We start from the raw sequence: 21490 nt of genomic DNA on the forward strand, positions 1-21490 counted from the left end.
AAAAGAATGCATGTATTGTGTAACATGATGTCCTAGGGGTGTCATCTGATGAAGATTGTCAAAGGTTAGTGCTGCATTTAGCTGTTTTTTTGGTTATTTGTGATGCATGTGGTTGGTCGGAAAATGGCTATGTGGCTACTTTTACGATATACTCCTCTAACATAATCTAATGTTTTGCTTTTGCTGTAAAGCCTTTTTGAAATCGGACAACGTGGTTCGATTCAGGAGAGGTGTATCTATAAAACGATATAACATTGTCCTATATTTGAAAAAATATATATACTGCTCAAAAAAATAAAGGGAACACTTAAACAACACATCCTAGATCTGAATGAAAGAAATAATCTTATTAAATACTTTTTTCTTTACATAGTTGAATGTGCTGACAACAAAATCACACAAAAATAATCAATGGAAATCCAATTTATCAACCCATGGAGGTCTGGATTTGGAGTCACACTCAAAATTAAAGTGGAAAACCACACTACAGGCTGATCCAACTTTGATGTAATGTCCTTAAAACAAGTCAAAATTAGGCTCAGCAGTGTGTGTGGCCTCCACGTGCCTGAATGACCTCCCTACAACGCCTGGGCATGCTCCTGAGGAGGTGGCGGATGGTCTCCTGAGGGATCTCCTACCAGACCTGGACTAAAGCATCCGCCAACTCCTGGACAGTCTGTGGTGCAATGTGGCGTTGGTGGATGGAGCGAGACATGATGTCCCAGATGTGCTCAATTGGATTCAGGTCTGGGGAACGGGCGGGCCAGTCCATAGCATCAATGCCTTCCTCTTGCAGGAACTGCTGACACACTCCAGCCACATGAGGTCTAGCATTGTCTTGCATTAGGAGGAACCCAGGGCCAACCGCACCAGCATATGGTCTCACAAGGGGTCTGAGGATCTCATCTCGGTACCTAATGCAGTCAGGCTACCTCTGGCGAGCACATGGAGGGCTGTGCGGCCCCCCAATGAAATGCCACCCCACACCATGACTGACTCACCGCCAAACCGGTCATGCTGGAGGATGTTGCAGGCAGCAGAATGTTCTCCACGGCGTCTCCAGACTCTGTCACGTCTGTCACGTGCTCTGTGTGAACCTGCTTTCATCTGTGAAGAGCACAGGGCGCCAGTGGCGAATTTGCCAATCTTGGTGTTCTCTGGCAAATGCCAAACGTCCTGCACGGTGTTGGGCTGTAAGCACAACCCCCACCTGTGGATGTCGGGCCCTCATACCACCCTCATGGAGTCTGTTTCTGACCGTTTGAGCAGACACATGCACATTTGTGGCCTGCTGGAGGTCATTTTGCAGGGCTCTGGCAGTGCTCCTCCTGCTCCTCCTTGCACAAATGCGGAGGTAGTGGTCCTGCTGCTGGGTTGTTGCCCTCCTACGGCCTCCTCCACGTCTCCTGATGTACTGGCCTGTCTCCTGGTAGCGCCTCCATGCTCTGGACACTACGCTGACAGACACAGCAAACCTTCTTGCCACAGCTCGCATTGATGTGCCACCCTGGATGAGCTGCACTACCTGAGCCACTTGTGTGGGTTGTAGACTCCGTCTCATGCTACCACTAGAGTGAAAGCACCGCCAGCATTCAAAAGTGACCAAAACATTAGCCAGGAAGCATAGGAACTGAGAAGTGGTCTATGGTCCCCACCTGCAGAACCACTCCTTTATTGGGGGTGTCTTGCTAATTGCCTATAATTTCCACCTGTTGTCTATTCCATTGCACAACAGCATGTGAAATGTATTGTCAATCAGTGTTGCTTCCTATGTGGACAGTTTGATTTCACAGAAGTGTGATTGACTTGGAGTTACATTGTGTTGTTTAAGTGTTCCCTTTATTTTTTGGAGCAGTGTATATTACATTTCGTTATGCTAATGGAGATAGGATTTTTCGCTGGATGTCCCGACCAGGGGTTAATGTGTTGTATCTACCTTTCAGTGGAGGCTACTGAGGGGAGGACGGCTCAAAATAATGGCTGGAATGTATTTTGATATCATTCCACTGATTCCGCTCCAGCCGTTACCACAAGCCCATAACTTGTATCACAAACTAACCTACCTGCTTTAGAAGCCATCAAATCTCCATCCTACTTCTTGTGTCCTTGTGCTGGGCTTAATTGTTAGTTAATAAATACCCTGAACTGGAAACCTTGTCTTCAACAATGATTCCTTCATTCTTACAGATGCACCATAGTGGCAACATCACTCCTTACCTAGCCTCCTTATACAGTCCACCCTAGTCATTTTCTTTAATTATGGACTTACAATGATTGCTATTTTTAACAAAGAAATTAAAGTTAATGCAGCATTCATTTTTGTAAATATTATCTGGAAGTATTTGTTTAAGAATTACTCCTATGAATACACACAGATACACAAAAAAAGGGCTATTATTCAATAGATTTTGACGACACATAATTTCATTTGAACAGACGTTCATTCCTGCACAGTGTAGCCATCTGAATTGCTAAAGGACCTCGGCCAGTTCTTTGTCAGCCTGAGTGATGAGATTTCCTCCCCGCAGCGGCAGTGTTGATGAGGCGGGAGGTGCTTTCCAGACATTGGAGGTATTTCTGCACACACCAGCAGAATTCAGGCCACTTCTATATTACTGGGGAGGGCATCTACGCCTTTGGCGGGTCACAAAGGTCAGGCTATGGACCACTGCTTTCGGGCAGGCAGGCAATGTCAGTGCGGCAAACCCTCCGCTGGAATAGCGCTGCATTTCATTACTGCGTGTCTGTCACCACTTAGGGAATTCACAGTGGAACAAAATAGAGATCAGGTTGATGTAGTATTTTACGTGTTTAAATGTTTTATTTTTAAGCAATAAGGCCCGAGGGGGTTGTGGTATATGGCCAAGCTTCACCGTAGGGATGGTGCCAGGTTTCCTCCAGACATGACGCTTGGCATTCAGGCCATCTGGTTTCTTATGGTCTAAGATTCCTTTAGGTGCCTTTTGACAAACTTCAAGCAGTCTGTCATGAGCCTTTACTGAGGAGTGGCTTCTGTCTGGCCACTCTACCATTTTTTTTACATTTTAGTCATTTAGCAGATGCTCTTATCCAGAGCAATTTACAGTAGTGAATACATACATTTAATTTTCATTTCATTTCATGCATATTTTTTGTATTTTTTTGTACTGGCCCCCCGTGGGAATCAAACCCACAACCCTGGCATTGCACACACCATGCTCTACCAACTGAGCCACAGGGAAGGCCAGAGGGTTGGAGCAATGAGAGAGGTGGTATTTTTCCTACTTTTTTCCATCAGTGAGTCGCATTCCTTTACACATTAATCTGTATCCACATATAGAGATAAGCAAGGCAATATGTACTGAAAATAGGCAGGTGCAAGATAATATATGCATCCGGCCTGCACAAAGCAGCCTCAACATGTCTAGCTAATGGCTGTGGACATATGGAGACACATCATTGCCCATGCCTTGAACACACCACTCTCTTTATCATTTCAAAGTGGGAGACATGAAACACATTTATTATTCTGCTGGACAGCTTTGAAGGCAGTGTGGCAGTGTGTTACTGAAGGCCAGCCACTGATAGTGAGTAGAGACTGAGAGGGGGCATGCTGAATGGTGGTCCTAAGGGAATTCAATACAGTCGGTTGATTTTGCCCATTAGGTTTCTTCCATCAAAGCAATATATTCATGAGCTGGGTTGCGGGCCAATGTTATCGCGACCTTCTTCCATCTTAATTGCCCCGGTGGCAAAAGCATTAATTGCAGTGACATTTGTCAGTTGATGACTATTTCTCTGGCGTTTTTTTCCCTCCCTTTCTCTTTCTTCCCCCCAACATGGCTCTTTATGTTGTGTCCTATTTGCTGCTGGTGGGGCCGCAATGCATGCTGGATAATCTGGAGGAGGAAATCGTCCCCAAGAGGAATATAATTCAAACGGAGCCGTGCGAGTGTTAGCGAGCCTGCCAATGGCGTGCTACAGTTCGAGGCAGTTTCTATGGCAACAGCCAATCCCCTTTTCACACTCAGAAAAGGTGGTAAAAGAGAGGATGAGATGAATAAAGGCGAACTAAGCAGAAGGGGTAATAGGAGGGTATAGGTAATCGATGTCATAGAGCAAAACAACGCCATATCATATCCTCTGTCCTGCAACCATGTTGGACATCACACCACTGCTGTGTGTGGTTAAGTGGGCAACTCATATAGTGTAAGGCTATTGATACCAGCCAAACGAATGCCATTGACATGATGTGCTGCCTACTTCACAACTGGTCTGTGCAGTTTCCATTCAGAACCGCAATCTGACAATGAATGACTGTTTATTTTGATCAGTGAGTGACAAATATATGCAGTAACCAGAGCTTACACAACCCATAACCTGGAAGAAGTCAGCCTTCAGCTGGCACTACTATCTCACCTACTGTGAGTAACACAGTACACACCAACTCTCTATGGAGCAGTGTGGCAAGATTAACCCGAATGGACTTAGTTTAGGATTTTGTAATCTAAACAATCTAAACCAACAAAGCGTAAAACAGAGCCTCATTCCACGCCTATAAGGTCAGACTGAACATCAACCATGCAAGAGCATAGATGCCCCACAGCAGCAGTGGGCTAGGGCCGAGCAGTGCTGTGATTAGCTAGTCAGCTCTGTACAGCAGTCATGCAAACACAATAGGAGCCAAAGGTCTGAGCCACATCCACTGGATGTAATTGGCGCTTCTGTAGCCAGCGAACCAAGTCAGGCGAAACAGAGGCTAATCAAGAGCACTGTCTCCTGACGGACGATGACTTAAACGCTGCGTGGACATAAAGGGGGATCTGAGTTTGAAAGAACAAGCACACTTGGTTTCTGAGTATTATCTGTTGTGGTTAAGCAGTCAAGGGCTCAAGTCCAGGGGTCCATGAGTGTTAGTCGGAGCCAAACAAGCTGTTTGTTGCCTCTCCCATCTTGTTTTTCTAATTATGGTAATTTGTTTAAGTAATTAGCCACTAATAGCAGGTTTGTTGTCTGTCAATGGAAGCTTGAACAAAATAATTAATCCCCTAGTCGAATCCGTAAAAACATTCTTACCACAACTTATACTGTAGTAACAATACTGTTATTAGTAATGATTAATAAAAACTCATAATTATTTATAATAAAAATAGTCTACTAATTTTCTATCATTACTGAACTTCTGCATGTATTTCAGTCTTAAAAAAGATAAGTAATAGATTTGCATTATCATGATTATCATAGCTATAGGTTTACTTTTATTACGCTATCACTGTTATTATAAAATAAATTACAGTGTGAGTCATATCGCTACAGTAAACGAAGGCCATGAATGTGAGGCCGGAACAAAGAACAGGAGTAGCATACATACTAGGATTCTCCCCCAACCAACAAGCCCGCCCACCACTGCTGCATTTCTTCCTCTATCACTCTTTCACTCAAGACTGTCTGGTTACCATGGCAACGGCACCTGCCAGTGAAGATGGCGAGCCTGAGAATCTCTCTCCTCAACCAGGCCGTCTTGTCCTTGTGCACTATTGAATGTAATCAATCTTATCATACTGTAGGTGTAGGTTAAGAATCAACAAGGCTCTCACAGTAGGGCAGTACCGCGGGTGCATTCAAGGTGTTGATGAATGTCTAAACCGCTATTAAGTATTTTGCTAGTATAAAATGCAATAGAATAATAGCTATAGGCTACGGATTAACAATGAGGCCGTGCTCAGGTTGTTGGATCCTACCTATTATTATGGTCAATTTGGTCCAAAACATATATAGTCAAACACAGGTGTTTAATGAAAACTAGTTCTTATACGTATGAAGCAGTATAAGGGACATTTTCCATCTTACAAGAAATGCACCACCACAGCCCCATTTTCCAATAATGGAGGAGCCCACTTCCATGGACTGAGCATGGGGTCAGACCAGCCAATACTGACAGAGATGGAGCTTTTGGGGTCAAAAGGATAGGTAATATACTGTCATTCCAATACACTTCGATTGGCCCAAGTAGGAGGAGCATTTACAATTTCATCCAAAATGAAGCACAGAACATGAATTATTCAGATATTGTGAACGGGGGAAGAAGTCCTGCAATCTGATCAAACGTTTATTCTCTAATGGTGAAGTTATGTGACGTTTCCAAACACAGATGTTTTTCTTCTTTCAAAATGGTGACTGTCATGACAAGTGGACACATCCTAAGCTTACTGAAGGATTGTCCTCGCACGGGGAAATACCATAGAGCAGAGTGTTTTTTTTATTGAGCTAGCACATAGCTTACACAGCATTGCCAGCACATACAATAGCTAGCACAACATAGTTAGTAGGTCTTCTTAGCTAGAACATTGCTAATGTTACAGCTAATGCTAACAGCACAGATCTTTGCTAGCCTGGAACTGATTGGCCATCCCAGCATAGGGAATGGACTGTAAAAGCTAGACGGTTTCTATCAGTTTGTCACAGCTGGGATTGACTCTTCTGTACATGCTCACTAAGAGAAGAATCAATACGGTGTTATCATCGGAGTTGACTGGAATTCACTTGCCAAAAAGCCTCTCAGCGACAGCCTTCAACTCTGTGCACAAGTTCTTAAATGACCCAGACCCAAAACGATCTATCTCTCTGGGGACACGTCCTTCAAAAGTGACCGCAACATTTTGTTTTCATCAATTACATGGACGTATTACATGTCAGATGTAAAGGGAGATATGCGCATGGTAAAGACAACTAAAGAAGATCGCATAATCTTAGTGACACTGGTTGGGGTACGTACGTACAGTCAGTAGATAGACCAACCCTATGGTATATAACCGAAAGGGGGTCGCATAGCAACAACTACAGTAAGGATGAGTCAAAAGAGGAGGTTAGCATTACACCATCAACCGATGAATTTACAATAGAAAGAGGTGGTAGGCTTCCATAGGTAGAAGGGATGACATTTCCTATAGTTTAGGTGACAGAGGTCAACAATATCCCACTATAGCCTCTATGGATAAGAGATCTTCCATTGCATTCTGAATGACGTACATTCATTGTGAGCAAGGCAAGCCTTTCTTCACATTGGCTAATTATGTCAATGACTTGGGCTCGGAGTTGAAAGGCACTGCCTCAGAGATTGTATCTGAAGCAGCGTCATCAGCAGCAACATTTCATCATCCATTACAGGAAAGAATGCGTTCAGTGATAATGGAAATAAGGCCCTTAACTGTAGGAGATTTGAGTTCCTTCCTACCAATGTTTGGGAATGTCAATTGCAGTAGGCTACATAGAGAGAAACTGGCAAACTGCTCAAATGTCTAGATGGTTGTTTCCACAATTTAATAGGCATGCATCTGAGCTGAGGTTCAGTAACCAACTGCCAAAATATTAGGAAAATAGAAATGTATATGACTAGGTGATATACATCTATAATCTGAAGACATTGCTGAACTTGGATAATCCCTTGAGCATGTCTAGAAATACACATCATCCTTAGGAAAAACGAATATATCATAGCTACTGTACTGCAACAAATGCCTCCCTCAAGAACCATGTCTTACAAAGAAATATGTAATACCAATTCTTCATACTGTTTCTCTGGATTTGGTTGACCATGTCATTAGACACTCATAAAGTGCTATATCCTACATTTGCTTCAAATATGATGTTAAATGCTTTGGACCAGTCAGTAAAATTATGGGAGGCTAGCCAATTAATGGTCTCTTGGTGAGAAGCTAACCTAATTGATTTATCAACCTTGTTGAATCTTAATTCCAGACTTCTCGTTGTCCTTACAAAGAATAAACAGTCCACCACTTTCCAACCACATCAGGGTTCAGTTGTTTACCTTCAGAAAATCTGGCGTGTCAGTTACACTAATCAAATCAAATCAAATGTTGTTTGTCACATACATATGGTTAGCAGATGTTAATGCGAGTGTAGCGAAATGCTTGTGCTTCTAATTCTGACCATGCAGTAATATCTAGCAAGTAATCTAACCTAACAATTTCACAACAACTACCTTATACAAACAAGTGTAAAGGAATGATTAAGAATATGTACATAAAAATATATGAATGAGCGATGGCCAAAAGGCATAGGCAAGATGCAGTAGATGGTATAGAGTACAGTATATACATATGGGATGAGTAATATAGGGTATGTAAACATTATATAAAGTGGCATAGTTTAAAGTGGCTAGTGATATATTTATTACATCAATTTTTCATTATTAAAGTGGCTAGAGATGAGCCAGTATGTTGGCAGCAGCCACTCAATGTTAGTGATGGCTGTTTAACAATCTGATGACCTTGCGATAGAAGCTGTTTTTCAGTCTCTTGGTCCCAGCTTTGATGCACCTGTACTGACCTCGCCTTCTGGATGATAGCGGGGTGAACAGGCAGTGGCTCGGGTGGTTGTTGTCCTTGATGATCTTTTTGGCCTTCCTGTGACATTGGGTGGTGTAGGTGTCCTGCAGGGCAGGTAGTTTGCCTCGGTGATGCGTTGTGCAGACCTCACTACCCTCTGGAGAGCCTTACGGTTGTGGGCGGAGCAGTTGCCGTACCAGGTGGTGATACAGCCCGACAGGATGCTCTCGATTGTGCATCTATAAAAGTTTGTGAGTGTTTTTGGTGACAAGCCGAATTTCTTTAGCCTCCTGAGGTTGAAGAGGCGCTACTGCGCCTTCTTCACCACACTGTCCGTGTGAGTGGACCATTTCAGTTTGTCCGTGATGTGTACGCCGAGGAACTTAACTTAACCACCTTCTCCACTACTGTCCCGTCGATGTGGATAGGGGGCTGCTCCCTCTGCTGTTTCCTGAAGTCCACAATCATCTCCTTTGTTTTGTTGACATTGAGTGTGAGGTTATTTTACTGACACCACACTCCGAGGGACCTCACCTCCTCCCTGTAGCCGTTGTTGGTAATCAAGCCTACCACTGTAGTGTCGTCTGCACACTTGATGATTGAGTTGGAGGCGTGCATGGCCACGCAGTCATGAGTGAACAGGAAGTAAAGGAGAGGGCTGAGAACGCACCCTTGTGGGGCCCCAATGTTGAAGATCAGCGGCAGCGGCCCGTCAGGAAGTCCAGGACCCAATTGCACAGGGTGGGGTTGAGACCCAGGGTCTCGAGCTTAATGATGAGTTTGGAGGGTACTATGGTGTTAAATGCTGAGCTGTAGTCAATGAACAGCATTCTTACATAGGTATTCCTCTTGTCCAGATGGGTTAGGGCAGTGTGTAGAGTGATTGTGATTGCGTCGTCTGTGGACCTATTGGGGCAGTAAGCAAATTGGAGTCGGTCTAGGGTGTCAGGTAGGGTGGAGGTGATATGGTCCTTGACTAGTCTCTCAAAGCACTTCATGATGACGGAAGTGAGTGCTACGGGGTGGTAGTCATTTAGCTCAGTTACCTTCGCTTTCTTGGGAACAGGAACAATGGTGGCTCTCTTGAAGCATGTGGGAACAGCAGACTGGGATAAGGATTGATTGAATATGTCCGTAAACATCACCGATGCACTTGCTAATAAACTCGCTCACCGAATCAGCGTATTCATCAATGTTATTGTCCGACGCTATGCGGAACATATCCCAGTCCACGTGATCGAAGCAATCTTGATGCGTGGAATCCGATTGGTCGGACCAGCGTTGAACAGACCTGAGCACGGGCACTTCCTGTTTTAGTTTCTGTCTATAGGCTGGGAGCAACAGAATGGAGTCGTGGTCAGATTTCCCGAAAGGAGGGCGAGGGAGGGCTTTATATGCGTCGCGGAAGTTAGAATAACAATGATCCAGGGTTTTACCAGCCCGGGTCGAGCATTCGATATGCTGATAAAATTTAGGGAGCCTTGTATACAGTGCCTTCAGAAAGTATTCAGACCCCTTGACTTTTTCCACATTTTGCTATGTTACAGCCTTATTCTAAAATTGATTAAATCGTTTTCCCAGCTCATAAATCTACACACAACACACTATAATGACAAAGCAAAAACAGGTTTTTAGAAATTTTTTGCAAATTTAGTACAAATAAAAAATGGAAATATCACATTTACATAAGTATTCAGACCCTTTACTCAGTACTTTGTTGAAGCAACTTTGGCAGTGATTACAGCCTCGAGTCTTCTTGGATACGACAGTACAAGCTTGGCACACCTGTATTTGGGGAGTTTCCCCCATTCTTCTCTGCAGATCCTCTCAAGCTCTGTCGGGTTGGATGGGGAGCGTTGCTGCACAGCTATTTTCAGGTTTCTCCAGAGATGTTCGATCGGGTTCAAGCCCGGGCTCTGTTTGGGTCACTCAAGGACATTCAGAGGCTTGTCCCGAAGCCACTCCTGCATTGTCTTGGCTGTGTGCTTAGGATTGTTGACTGGGGCGAAGGTGAATCTTCTCCCCCCAGTCTGAGGTCCTGAGCACTCAAGAGGAGGTTTTCATCAAGGATCTCTCTGTACTTTGCTTCGTTCATCTTTCCCTCAATCCTGCTTAGTCTCGCAGTCCCTGCCGCTGAAAAACATCCCCACAGCACGATGCTGCCACCACCATGCTTCACCATAGGGATGGTGCCAGGTTTCCTCTAGACGTGATGCTTGGAATTCAGGCCAAAGAATTCAATCTTGGTTTCGTCAGAACAGAGAATCTTGTTTCTCATGGTCTGAAAGTCTTTAGGTGCCTTTTGGTGAAGAGCTGTCATGCGCCTTTTACTGAGGAGTGGCTTCCGTCTGATTGGTGGAGTGCTGCAGAGATGGTTGTCCTTCTGGAAGGTTCTCCCATCTCCAGAGGAACTGGTTCCAAGCTTCTTCCATTTAAGAATGATGGAGGCCACTGTGTTCTTGGGGACCTTCAATGCTGCAAAATAAATGTCGTACCCTTCCACAGATCTGTGCCGCGACACATTCCTGTCTTGGAGCTCTAGGGACAATTTCTTCGAACTCATGGCTTGGTTTTTGCTCTGACATGGACTGTCAACCTTATATAGACAGGTGTATGCCTTTCCAAATCATGTCCAATCAATTGAATTTACCACAGGTGGACTCCAATCAAGTTGTAGAAACATCTCATGGATAATCAATGGAAACAGGATGCACCTGAGTTCAATTTCGAGTCTCATAGCAAAGGGTCTGAATACTTATGTAAATAAGGTATTTCTGTAGTTTATTTTTAATACATTTACAAAAACATTTAAAAACCTGTTTTCACTTTGTCATTATGGGGTATTGAGTGTAGATTGATGAGGAAAGAAAATGATTTAATCAATTTTAGAATAAGGCCGTAACGTAACAAAATTTGGAAAAGGTCAAGGGGTCTGAATACTTTCCGAAGGCACTGTATATACATAAGTATGTGGACACCCCTTCAAACTAGTGTATTAGGCTATTTCAGCCACACCCATTGCTGACAGGTATATAAAATCGAGCACACAGCCATGCAATCTTCATTGACTAACATTGGTAGTAGAATGGCCTTACTGAGGAGCTCAGTGACTTTCAACGTGGCACCGTCATAGGATGCTACCTTTTCAACAAGTCAGTTAGTCAAATTTCTGCCCTGCTAGAGCTGCCCCGGTCAACTGTAAGTGCTGTTATTGTGAAGTGGAAACGTCTAGGAGCAACTACTGCTCAGCCGCAAAGTGGTAGGCCACACAAGCTCACAGAACAGGACCGCCGAGTCCATAAGCGCGTAAAAATTGCCTTTCCTCAGTTGCAACACTCCAAACTGCATCCAGAAGCAACATCAGCACAACAACTGTTTGTCGGGAGCTTAATGAAATGAGTTTCCATGGCCGAGCAGCCGCACACAGCCTGAGATCACCATGCGCAATGCCAAACGTCAGCTGGAGTGGTGTAAAGCGCTCATCAATTGGACTCTGGAGCAGTGGAAATACGTTCTCTGGAGTAATGAATCACGCTTCACCATTTGGCAGTCTGACAGACATATCTGGGTTTAGTGGATGCCAGGAAAACATGACCTGCTCCAATGCATAGTGCTAACTGTAAAGTTTGGTGGAGGAGGAATAATGGTCTGGGGCTGTTTTCCAAGGTTCAGGCTAGGCCCCTTAAAGAAATGGTTTGTCGAGATCGGTGTGGAAGAACTTGACTGGCCTGCATAGAGCCCTGACCTCAACCCCATCAAACACCTTTGGGATGAAATGGAACGCCAACTGCGAGCCAGGCCTAATCGCTCATCATCAGTGCCCGACCTCACTAATGCTCCTGTGGCTGAATGGAAGCAAGTCCCCACATAAATGTTCCAACATCTAGTAGAAAGCCTTCCCAGAAGAGTGGAGGCTACTATAGCAGCAAAGGGGGGAGGGACCAACTCCATATTAATGCTCATAATGGTGGAATGAGACGAGCAAGTGGTCATGTAGTGTAGTAGCCCATCCCTTCCCTAAAAAAATGATCACATTATATAACATTATGTAAGCGCCTTCCATGTTGAGGCCTTTTAAGGCCTGGCGATGGCTTAGTTTCCAGGCCTAAAGGGGCTATGAATCAATGGTCTGTTAAACCTGGCAGTTCTCTCGTGGTCAAGTTCAGTTCCCTAGGGCAGTTTGTGTCCAGACAGCTCAGAACATCATGGCATACAGTTTCACCACTAGTTAACCAACTGCAGTGGGGAAGTAAAAACTGAGAAAATAAAATTGGATTCCTGGATGTTGTTGTGATGCTTGATATGAGACATATGTAACCGGTGTGAAATGCCTGGCTAGTTAGCGATGCACACTAGTGGCATTTCAATCGGTGATGTCACTCGCTCTGAGACCTTGAAGTAGTTGTTTCCCTTGCTTTGGTGGAGTGATAGGTAACAACCCTTCATGGGAGGCAGTTGTTGATATGTGCAGAGAGTCCCTGTTTCAAGCCCGGGTTGGGGAAAGGACAGGGACGGAAGCAATACTGTTACACATACACAGATGGCAACAGAACTAACAGGGCACAGCCACACCCTATGAAAGAAGCCACTCACAGGATAATCCAAGCCAGTCCCTAAGAGACTCATTAGAGTAGGATCTGTACTGATTACCATTGATGTGTGTCTACAGTGAGATCAATGATGCTATAAAACTGATGTAAAAAATAGGTATTATATTTTCTTCTCTACTGCTGGGTTTACACATTATTATTCATGTAGTATTAAGCTGTATGTGGCTACTAATTTCCTTTGCATACAATATCTATTTTTCTAATGAGGTGTGATGTAATTTTACACAAATGTCACAATGTCACAAAAATTATATTTTACACTGATAAGGTTCCGGTAATTGATTCAAGCTGACAAAAATAACCTAATTTTATGTTTTTTTTGTGTGTGCATGCATTCTAATGTAAATTCGATACATTTTGTAATCCATAGGCTACAAAATACGGACAGACACACACGCAGCCTCCTGCACATCAGCCAGTACAGCTCTAAATGTCTATCCACCATTCTCAATAATCAAGTGTAGGCCTTATATCTCTGGAATTTACCATATAGGCCTAATAAAAATGTAACTGCTTAACACAGCATGCATTGTTATTAAACGTTATGCATATCCATATAGCCTTACATTGCTCAGCCAAACAACTTAATAAAAACAACTGCAAATAGGAGTCCATCAATCACACAACAGCGATGGTCTACTGTTTTCTTCCATTGGCGACGTCAAATAGGCCACCACGTAGCTACAAAAATACACACATCGATTTCAATGCAAAATATGTCCATGTCCAAATATGTCCATTTTGCATTGAAATCGATGTGTGTATTTTTGTAGCTACGTGGTGGCCTATTTGACGTCGCCAATGGAAGAAAACAGTAGACCATCGCTGTTGTGTGATTGATGGACTCCTATTTGCAGTTGTTTTTATTAAGTTTGACGTCGAGTGGAGAGATGATCAGTCAGAGAAATAGCCTGCATATTGTACCGTTTCGAAACCATCACATTAGGTTACCTGGACAAGCCTACCTATTTCAATCGACCTTGCAATACAGTTTAAGTACCTGCCTATACATTGGACAATCTGGGCTACAATTACATTTTTGCTGTGAAGATTGAACATAAAATGCATTCAAGGCTAAAAGCGTCATGTGTATCTTGAAAAAAAACACTTCCATGCATCCGCCTGTTTAACATTCTATTCGCATCAGGAATATTCTCCCTCTGCTCAGCTCGCAACGAAACCAACCCGACCTCCATTTTCATGCAGCATCGTAAGAAACCGATAAAACAAACAATTCGCAGCTTTTAAATCTACGTTTGGTGATGCATTCGTTGCTGGCATGTAAAATAATTATAAGACATACAATTGTGCTTTATTCTTACCTCATTTCCCGAGCTGTGTTGATTTCAATAGGGTGTGGAATGAGACCTCGGGAATCTGTGGGAGTGATACTGAATTCGCCACTAGCTGCTGCGTGTTACTGTTGTGATGCTAGTCTGTCACACACCACAACCTCTCTCCCTCTCTCTCCCTCTCTCTCGCTCTCTCTCTCTCTCGCTGTCTCTCAATTTCACTAAAAACGCTATTTATTTTTCTTGGTAGGACATTTTGAATATAGAAAGTATTATACATATTTCACTCATATTTGGTTTTACCTTTATCTAGACTCGAAATGTATACACTTATTGTACTAAATATTAAGGACACCTGCTCTTTCCATCCAGGTGCTCTGATCCCTTATTGATGTCACTTGATAAATCCACTTCAATCAGTGTACATTTATGTTTTTAGATAATTGAGCTATGGATTGTGTGTATGTGTGCCATTCAGAAGGTGAATGGGCAAGACTAAATATTTAAGTGCCTTGATTGGGGTATGGTAGTAGGTACCAGGCTAAACGGTTTGTGTCAAGAACTGCAACACTGCTGGGGTTTTCATGCTCCACAGTTTGCCGTGTGTATCAAGAATGGTCCACCACCCAAAGGACATCCAGCCAACTTGACACAACTGTGGGAAGCATTGGAGTCAATTTGGGCAACTATCCCTGGGGAACGCTTTCGACACCTTGTAGAGTCCATGCCCAGATGAATTGAGGCTGTTTTGAGGACAAAATGATTTGCCTTCGGATTTGCTTCATACGTTCGGCGTAAAGACTGGTTAGCAAAATCTAAGCCTAAACTTTTAACTTTAACTTTAAACGTGTATATGGAATTGCAGGAAAGCACACAGATGTTAGATTTTGTTCCCACCTATAATGTGTGCATCTGTGAATCATAATACTGTGCACACTTTGGTCATATCAAGGCTTAGTTTTGACATGTTCTGCTCAAAGCTTGCCAGGGGTTGCTGTCCATGGTGCTGAACAGGTGAATGGGGCCGCTGCCTTGCCAGGGGTTGCTGTCCATGGAGCTGAACTGGTGAATGGCACCGCTGCCTTGCCAGGGGTTGCTGTCCATGGTGCTGAACAGGTGAATGGTGCTGCTGCCTTGCCAGGGGTTGCTGTCCATGGTGCTGAACAGGTGAATGGTGCTGCTGCCTTGCCAGGGGTTGCTGTCCATGGTGCTGAACAGGTGAATGGTGCCGCTGCCTTGACAGAGGTTCCTGACCAGCGCAGTGGGGTGCTGAACGGACAGATCCCCTGAGTACTTTGCCTATCCAGGTATTATTTAGTTATTCATTCACCTGACCCAACTCGTTGATAAATAATGAAGAAAGGCACATGACCCCATTCATAATTGGTTAACCATGCGCCATTTTATTCTTGTAATTTCTCAATTTACCACTGGAGGGAGATGATAGCTAATCTTTAGTGTCAGCTGCACCAAGAAAGGCTGTCTGGGAAAATCTACAGACAGTGGCGCCATCTCCCTCACATCAGTGATGTTTTCTCAGTACATCGCAGTCAATGGGAAAATATGAGTGTCACAGGGTTGACGTTTTTCTTGTTCATCTCATGTCTGTCTATCTCTCCCTCCACCTTTTTATCCCCACTCCTTTTCTTCTCTCTCCTCCCCTTTCTTTCACCCCGCTCCCACCCTCTCTGTCTCTCTCTCCCCTCTCTACCCCTCCCTCACTCTCCCCTTTTCTCTCTCTCCCTCCTCCTTCTTCCATTCTCTCTCCCTCCTCTCTCTCCCATCCCTGCTTCACCCTCTACCTCTCTCTCTCCCCTTCCCTCACTCTCCCCTTTCTCTCTCCCTCCTCCCCCTCCATTCTCTCTCCCTCCTTCTTTCCCTGCCTCTCCCTCCTCTCGTCTCTCTCTCCATCATCTCTCTCCCTCCCCTCTCCTACCTCTGTCTGTTGACTGACTCTCTCTCCCCTCCCTCCTCTTTCCCGCCCTCCCTCCCTCCTTCACCCCGCCCTCTCTCTCTCGCACCCTCCCCCTCCATTCTCTCTCCCTCCTTCTTTCCCTCCTCCCCCTTCTCTAATCTCTCTCTCCTCTCTCTCCCATCCCTCCTTTACCCTCTCCCTCTCTCTCCCCCTTTTCTCTCTCCCTTCGCCCCTCCATTCTCTCTCCTTCTTTCTTTCCCTGCCTTCCTCTAATCTCTCTCTCTCTCCCTCTCCCTACTCTCTCTCCCTCCTCTTTCCCACCTCTGTTTGTCTAATGACTCCCTCTCTCCTCCCGTCTCTTTCCCCCCTCTGTCTTCATCTCTCCCCCTCGCTCACTCTCCCCCTCCTCTCTCTCTCGCTCCCTCATCCTCCTCCTCGTCCACTAAGGCTCTTAGTTTCTAGAACTGCAAGACCATTGTTGTCAATGGAGATAAAAAATGCTTTTTGGTTGATTGACTACAAAGTTGATGTTCCCCTGGTCCCATTTGGAAAGATTAAACCTTTTTAACCATTTGAAACTGCCCATATGACCCCCAATTAAGTCACTTCCTGAAATACAATGCACGGCCTCCTGCCCCGAGTTCCAAGTCTTTACGTTAAGAATTGACCGTTCTACAGAGGATGGAAGACAGTGTTTTTGAGTAACTGCAGGGAGAGAATGAATGACCATATTGAGGATGAATTAAGACACTTCCTGTTGCCACAGGAAGCTGAACCTCAACTCAGGGCAAACTTAGAAGGTCACGACTGGCTGTACGCAAGGACGGTTAGCTAACTCAATCGCAGTCACTGGGGTTATGGTTATGTGAGGGCTGTAGTTAATGCTTTTCTATGGAAGCCTTGTTCTCTGTGGGACCAAGTTTTCACTGTGAAGAGTTCATTTCACATGGTCAGATTCTGGATTGCGTTCATCGGAAGCGTCTGTTGAACGATCCCATGTGTGAATTTTCTTTCTAGCCTCAACCTTTCTGCCGATGTCACTCAAAAGCACATTAATTCTAGGTCAGTGAGGCCTACCTTTTAGTCGGGGAATTCATAGTTAATTGTATTGTTAGGGTTGAGGCCTGAAGCTTAGCTTCATGTCCACTCCCACCAATAGAGAGAGAAAGAGAGAGAGAGAGCGAGAGAGAGCGAGAGACAGCGAGAGACAGCGAGAGAGAGCGAGAGAGAGAGAGAGAGAAAGAGAGAGAGAGAGAAACCTGGGTGATGTTCCTTCTGCACCATGCCACTCTGGAGCCACTATGCTATTTAACAGGCAGCTAACGGCATTCACTCACTGACACAAATTATGTGGCTTAAAGAACCCCATCTAATCAAAGATAATCATACACTAGATACACAGAAGTATGTGGACACCCCTTCAAATGAGTGGATTTGGCTATTTCAGCCACACCCGTTGCTGACAGGTGTATAAAATCGAGTACACCGCCATGCAATCTCCATAGACAAACATTGGCAGTAGAATGGCCTTACTGAAGAGCTCAGTGATTTTCAACGTGGCACCGTCATAGGATACCACCTTTCCAACAAGTCTGTTTGTCAAATTTCTGCCCTGCTAGAGCTTTAAAAGTAAGTTCTGTTTTGAAGTGGAAACACAAGCTCACAGAACGGGACCGACGAGTGCTGAAGCGAGTAGTGTCTAAAAATAATCTGTCCTCGGTTGCAACACTCAATACTGAGTTCCAAACTGCTTCTGGAAGCAACGTCAGAACAAGAACTGTTTGTCGGGAGCTTCATGGAATGGTTTGTAATGGAAATTGTCTCTGTGTGTATCAGATCGTATGTTTAGCACAATGCTGCTTTGTAATAACCTGTCTTGGTTGGGTTCATGCGAGTGAGGTTGACTGCACAAAGGAGTAAACCACACTATCACTAATAAGCAATTTGTCAGTATGTGTAAAACATTATCTTGGGACTAGAAGAGTTGTAAAATGTCTCAGTTTCAAGGTTATATGACTTGTTTGTGTAGCAGTATAAAGGGACTGAAAGGGAACGGCCTTTTTCAGAGTTTCTTCAGACTTGTATTGAGTTTGTGAAACTCTCTGTGCGTTAATAAACATTACTTAATTTAGTTTGACTCTGAGTCCTTAGTGGTGAATTTCCACAACAGGGTTTCCATGACCGAGCAGCCGCACACAAGCCTAAGATCACTATGCGCAATGCCAAGCGTCGGCTGGAGTGGTGAAAAGGTCGTCGCCATTGGACTCTGGGTTTGGCGGATGCCAGGAGAATGCTACGTGCCCCAATGCATAGTGCCAACTGTAAAGTTTGGTTGAGGAGGAATAATGGTCTGGGGCTGTTTTTCATGGTTCGGGCTAGGCCCCTTAGTTCCAGTCCTATAGGCAGAAACTCAAACAGGATGTACCCGTGATTAGAACTACTCAACGCTGGTCTGACCAATCGTAATCCACGCTTCAAGATTGTTTTGATCACGCGGACTGGGAAATGTTCCGGGAAGCCTCAGAGAATAACAGTGATTTATATGCTGATTTGGTGAGTGAATTTATAATGAAGTGTATTGGAGATGTTGTACCCACTGTGACTATTAAAACCTACCCTAACCAGAGACCGTGGATGGATGGCGGCATTAACGCAAAACTGAAAGCGCGAACCATTGCATTTAACCATGGAAAGATGACTGGGAATATGGCCGAATATAAACAGTGTAGTTATTCCTTTCACAAGGCAGTCAAACAAGCGAAATGTCGGTATAGGGACAAAGTGGAGTCGCAATTCAATGGCTCAGACACGAGGTGTATGTGGCAGGGTCTACAGCCAATTACGGACTACAAAAAGAAAACCAGCCATGTCATGGACACCGACATCTTGCTTCCAGACAAACGAAACACCTCCTTTGCCGGCTTTGAGGACAATACAGGTCCACCAACGCTGCCCTCTACCAAGGACTGCGGGCCCCCCCTCTCCTTCTCCGTGGCCGACGTGAGCAAGACATTTAAACGTGTTAACCCTCGCAGGGCTGCCAGCCCAGAAGGCCTCACTAGCCGCGTCCTCAGAGCATGCGCAGACCAGCTGGCTGGTGTGTTTACGGACATATTCAATCTCTCCATATCCCAGTCTGCTGTCCCCACATGCTTCAAGATGGCCACCATTGTTCCTGTACCCAATAAGGCAAAAACAACTGAACTAAATGTCTATCGCCCCATAGCAATCCCTTCTGTCATCATGAAGTGCCTTGAGAGACTAGTCAAGGATCATATCACCTCCACCTTACCTGCCACCCTAGACCCACTTCAATTTACATACCGCCCCAATAGGTCCACAGACGATGCAATCGCCACACTGCCCTATCCCATCTGGACAAGAGGAATACCTATGTAAGAATGCTATAAATCGACTACAGCTCAGCATTCAACACCATAGTACCCTCCAAGCTCATCATTAAATTTGAGGCCCTGGGTCTCAATCAATTGGGTTTGCAATTGGGTTCTGGATTTTCTGACGGGCCGCCCCCAGGTGGTGAAGGTAGGAAACAACATCTGGGGCCCCACAAAGGTGCGTGCTCAGCCCCCTCCTGTACTCCCTGTTCACCCATGACTGTGTGGCCTTGCACGCCTCCAACTCAATCATCAAGTTTGCAGATGACACAACAGTAGTGGGCTTGATTACCAAAAACAACGAGACAGCCTACAGGGAGGAGGTGAGTGCACTCGGAGTGTAGTGTCAGGAAAACAACCTCTCACTCAACATCAACAAAACAAAGGAGGTGATTGTGAACTTCAGGAAACAGCAGAGGGAGCACCCCCCTACTACATCGACGGGACAGCAGTGGAGAAGGTGGAAAGTTTTAAGTTCCTCAGCATACACATCACGGACAAACTGAAATCATCCACCCACACAGACAGCGTGGTGAAGAAGGCGCAACAGCAACAGCGCCTCTTCAACCTCAGAAGGCTGAAGAAATGTAGCTTGTCACCTAAAACCCTCACAAACTTTTACAGATGCACAATTGACAGCATCCTGTCGGGCTGTATCACCGCCTGATACGGCAACTGCACCGCCCACAACCGCAAGGCTCTCCAGAGGGTGGTGTGGTCTGCACAACGCATCACCGGGGGCACTCTACCTGCCCTCCAGGACACCTACAGCACCCAATGTCACAGGAAGGCCAACAAAGATCACCAAGGACAACAACCACCTGAGCCACTGCCTGTTCACCCCGCTATCATCCAGAAGGTGAAGTCAGTAGAGGTGCATCAAAGCTGGGACCGAGAGACTGAAAAATAGCTTCTATCAAGGCCATCAGACTGTTAAACAGTCACCACTAACACAGAGAGGCTGCTGCCTACATACAGACTCGAAATCATTGGCCACTTTAATAAATGGATCACTAGCCACTTTAATAATGCCGCTGTAATAATGTTTACATATCTTGCATTACTCATCTCATATGTATATATTGTGTTCTATACCATCTATTGCATGTTGCCTCGGTCATCGCTCATCCATATATTTATATGTACATATTCTTATTCCATCCCTTCACTTAGATTTGTGTGTATTAGGTAGTTGTGGGATTGTTAGATTTCTTGTTAGATATTACTGCACTGTTGGAACTAGAAGCACAAGCATTTCGCTACAGCTACACTCACATTAACATCTGCTAACCATGTGTATGTGACCAATAACATTTGATTTGAAGGGAAATCTTAACACTTCAGCATACAATGACATTCTAGACGATTCTGTGCGGTTTGGGGAAGGCCCGTGCACAAAGCAAGGTCCATACAGAAATGGTTTGTCGAGATCGGTGAGGAAGAACTTGACTGGCCTGCACAGATCCCTGACCTCAACCCCATCGAACACCTTTGGGATGAATGAATGCTGACTGCCCAACCTCACTAATGCTCTTGTGGCTGAATGGAAGCAAGTCCCTGCAGCAATGTTCCAGCATCTAATGGAAAGCCTTCCCAGAAGAGTGGAGGCTGTTATAACAGCAAAGGGGGACCAACTCCATATTAATGCCCATGATTTTGGAATGAGATTTTCGAGATGTATGTGTCCACATACTTTTGGTCATGTAGTGTATATTGATGTCAGATTGACATTATGCTATTCCAGCTTCTCTAAAAAAAATAAACCATTGAGGTTTCACGAATAATAGTCTATAACCTAAAAATAATTATAAAGATTGAATATTAGAATATTATATTATATTAGATATTGAAAAGAAGAAAGACAAAGACAGAGTGGAATGAGAGACATATCTCAGACGCTTAGCTGAATGATGGAGCTTACATCTTCAGCAAAAGCAGGAAGGAGTGTCAA

General features: G+C 44.6%; 1 protein-coding gene across 1 annotated transcript in view; it reads right to left on the reverse strand.

Moving 5' to 3' along the window:
* The window catches only part of LOC115151644 (adenomatous polyposis coli protein 2-like), a 53005-nt gene extending 38659 nt beyond the window's left edge, over positions 1-14346 (reverse strand). Inside the window, exon 1 of the mRNA XM_029695753.1 lies at positions 14260-14346. The gene's annotated coding sequence lies outside the window, so the exon portion shown is untranslated. The remainder of the gene's footprint in view (positions 1-14259) is intronic.
* Between the last annotated feature and the right edge of the window lie 7144 nt (positions 14347-21490).

Source organism: Salmo trutta, chromosome 17, assembly GCF_901001165.1.
Source record: "Salmo trutta chromosome 17, fSalTru1.1, whole genome shotgun sequence".
In the NCBI taxonomy this organism is placed as follows: Eukaryota; Metazoa; Chordata; class Actinopteri; order Salmoniformes; family Salmonidae; genus Salmo; species Salmo trutta.